This window comes from Crocuta crocuta, unplaced genomic scaffold, assembly GCF_008692635.1.
Source record: "Crocuta crocuta isolate KB4526 unplaced genomic scaffold, BGI_CrCroc_1.0 scaffold168, whole genome shotgun sequence".
Taxonomy (NCBI): Eukaryota; Metazoa; Chordata; class Mammalia; order Carnivora; family Hyaenidae; genus Crocuta; species Crocuta crocuta.
In genome coordinates this window covers 1,131,636-1,135,245 of record NW_027532591.1, presented here as the reverse complement: position 1 = coordinate 1,135,245, position 3,610 = coordinate 1,131,636, and the positions used below count along the sequence as shown (strand labels likewise).

At 43.7% G+C, this 3,610-nt stretch overlaps 1 long non-coding RNA gene across 5 annotated transcripts in view; it reads right to left on the bottom strand.

The window, feature by feature from the left end:
• Positions 1-3,123, bottom strand: part of LOC144244423 (uncharacterized) — a 3,653-nt gene extending 530 nt beyond the window's left edge. For 2 of the 5 annotated variants that reach the window (XR_013338942.1, XR_013338944.1), the window contains exons 1-4: positions 3,061-3,123; positions 2,626-2,698; positions 1,397-1,488; positions 283-424 (exon numbers count right to left, since the gene is read on the bottom strand). This is a non-coding gene — a long non-coding RNA (uncharacterized LOC144244423). Of the gene's footprint in view, positions 1-40; positions 425-1,396; positions 1,489-2,625; positions 2,699-3,060 lie in introns of those variants that run through there. The other 3 variants (XR_013338941.1, XR_013338940.1, XR_013338943.1) reach the window with 3 other exon arrangements.
• Positions 3,124-3,610: the final 487 nt, after the last annotated feature.

The following is a 3,610-nucleotide window of genomic DNA, read 5'->3' as shown; positions in this document are numbered from 1 at the left end:
GGACATCAATCCAGGTGCTGGCAGTCACAAGTTGGGCAGTGCTCCCCGCAGCAATGAGGGGAAGGGGATTAGGGTGGACATTGAGCAGAGCCTCTAAGGTCAATCACATGGTTATAACTGTCCAAACGGGGATTTGAATGCAGGTGTGCCTAATTCCAGAGCCCTTACCTTTAAGGATTGGGCTTTGCAGAGAAACAAAGCCTCCCTGTGACCTTGGGCATGTCACTTCATCTCTCTAAGCTCCAGGATCTGATGGGGATAATATGATCGGCCATTTCTTACTCAAAGCGCTGTCATGACAGCATGGATGTGTCGGTGCTTGGACTACCAGCAAGGCCATCGTTGCTTCAGCATGACTGACCATTCCCATAAGGTGGACAGGAATCACATCAGGCAGCCATGGAGTGCTTTCCCGTGAGGATGGCTAATGAAAAGAAATTGACAGAAGATAAGCCGGTCCCCAAGTTTATTAGATGAGTAGTTTCCCAGATTTAACTACATATATGCAAGGTCCATGTGGCTCATTGAAGTACAGCATAAGTCTCTGGGGAACAGTGGAGTGTTCCATTGTTCTGGCGAGGGGCAGACAAATGCGCAATTACTCATCTCTATGCACTGACAGTCTCCAAGTCTCGATTCTCCCAGGAGGGAGTTTAATTGCTCCGTAAGTTTCAAATTCAAGGGCTCCTCAATGCTAAGCTCCTGACGAGCTGCATTAAAGTAAAAATGACAAGGATGGCATTTGACGTATTTATTAAATATGCGGATCCCGAAGGAGCCAGTGTGGGTTGCTCATGCCAGTGAAGTTCCAGACGCGAAGTCCGTGTTGCTGCAGCCCTCCCACTTGACTGAAGTTCACACTTAAGGGTAAGGTCAAGACAGACTGGAGATTTGAACCCTGACTTCAAACTCCATGTTTATTCTAGAAGATCACATATGTGTTCATCTGCCGAAGATGTTTTGTAGCTTTACCAACCACTAGAAATAAGTGTGAATGAGTTGCCCAGAACCGTTCCTACGTGGCACTACCTACCTCAGGATTCTACATCGTGCCCCACCCTCGTCCAGGCTGGTATAAGCATTTACCTAGACTGTTTTTAATAGTATGGAACATGAGTTCATGTTCCAAAGATTTGGTCTGTAAAATTGCCATGTTTTCTCCTAGGCCCTAAGACTGTAGTTCAAGTGGCTTTCACTGATGAATGGTGGTGTCAGTGTCCCTACCCTATTGCTACTGATGCCAGGAGATTCGCATATGCTCTTAATCCTCCCAGTACCCCTGAGAGGTAGAGGAAGGTACTGCAGTCCCCGTGTTGTAGAGGAGGAGCTGGAGACACAGAGTGACATAACCAATGCCACTTCCCTAATAAGTGGTAGAAAGAGGATTCAAACTCACTTCGGTCTGTCTTCAAAGTCCAAACACTTTGACACCAGAGTGCCATCTCCGTCTGTCTATATGTTCCTCCACCTCATGAATGAGAATAAAACCTGTGAATGAGAATAAAATAAGATGAAAACAGAGAGGGAGGCAAACCATAAGTCTCTCTTAAATACAGAGAACAAACAGACTTGATGGAGGGCAGGTGGGTAGGGGGATGGGCTAAAGGGGTGATGGGCATTAAGGAAGGCTCTTGTGATGACCGCTGTGTTATATGTAAGTGATTAATCACTGCATTCTACTCCTGAAACCAATACTACACTGTATGTTAACTAACTTGAATTTAAATAAATCTTGGAAGAAAACAAACAAAAAAACAAACAAACCATTTGGCACCTTAAAAAAAAAAAAAAAGAAAGAAAAAAACCACCCACCATGAATTGGGCCAACAATTCCAGATTCTCATTTCTGGCTACCACCATCCCAGAAATTCAGATTTATGTAGTGAGGCAATTACCAAGCATTTCAGACTTCGAATTTTTTATTTTCACATATTTTTTTAACTCTGCCCCAAGTTTCCTCCTCTTTCAATCTAATCTGCCTTATCCATCCAAAAGGCACTACCATCTGGTTGCTCAGACCAAAAATGTTGTTATACCTGATGCTTCCTTTTTGATACCTAATGAAGGTACCTAATATAGTAATACCCCTATAAAATATACCCTTAGTCCATCCACCTCTCTGTCTCCACTATGGCCATCAGAGCAAGCGCCAATATCTCCAGCCTGTGTGAATGCAAAACCTTCCAGAAGATCCTGCTTGCACTTCCACACCCCTGCAATCCATTCTTCACACACAGCCAAACTGCTCTTGTTAAAAACATAAATCAGGGCACCCGGCTGGTTCAGTCAGTAGAGCATCTGACCATTGATCTCAGGGTCATGAGTTTGAGCCTCATATGGGGTGTAGAGATGATTTTTTTTAAAGTATTTTTTAAAAACCCATAAATCCCATCATCTGCCACAGACTGAATGTGTTCCCCCCACATTCATATGTTGAAACCTAATGCCCAATGGGATGGAGTTAGGAGGTGAGGCTTTTGGCAGGTGCTTAGGTCCTGAGGGTAGACCCCTCATGAGTGGGATTAGTGCCCTCTCAAAAGAGACCCACAGAGCTGTTTTGTCTCTTTCCACCATGTAAGCACACCACCAGAAAGCCTATCTATGAACTGAGAAGTAGGCTCTCACCAGTCCCTGAATATGCTAACATCTTGATCTTGATCTTCAGGTCAATCTTTATCTTGATTCCCAGCCTCTAGAACTGTTAGAAATAAATCTGTTGTTTATCAGTTACCCAGTTTATGGCATTTTGTTATAGCGGCCTGAACAGACTTGAGACATTATCATTTCCTTGCTGAAAGCCCTTCATTTTTTCCCCATTATGCTTAGATCAAAAGAAATTTCAAATGGGTCAGTTACAATTTGCACATCTTAGCTTGGGGCCCATGATCCTACATGATGTGGGTAACCTAACCATCTCTCAAACATCTACACTCACTAACCCCCCACACCCCTTGTCCTCTGTTCTCCAGCCACAATGGCCCTCCTGTTTCTCAAAAATGCTATATTCATTGGGATTTACAGCTCTTACACTAGCTATTCCCTCCCCTGGTTGCTACTTACATGTATTCTCCTCAGAGAGCCTTCCCCTGAACACCCAACACAACTAACCACTGTGGCTGCCTAGTCTACTTCAGCACATGTATATTACCATGGTTTTCAGACTGCTTGACATTTTCTGCTCTTTAGGTCTGTTTACTGTGATGTCACAAATATAGTGGACCAATGTGACATTCCATGGATTGTGCAAACACTCAGGGCCCCTCCTGATTATACTGTAACAGAGAATGAGAGCATTAATGTAGCTATGAGGCAAGACTGAATATGCATTGCTGTCCTAAGTGAATGTACTTGCTTCTGATTCTTTTCTTTGGTGGGGATGAAAAGAATACAGTTAACAGGTCTGTAGCCCATACCGAATGCCAGAGGCTGTTTTGATGTGTTCTAGTAAACACCTGCACAACTGCTATTAGACTATCATTTGCTTATGTTTACAGTAACCCATCTTCCTCCACAGCGATCTCTTTTTTCCAGGGGTCAGCATGGTGACTTAAAGTGGAATATGATGAGGACTACTATATCTTTTGGGATCTGCCATTCCGCTAGAAGCAGT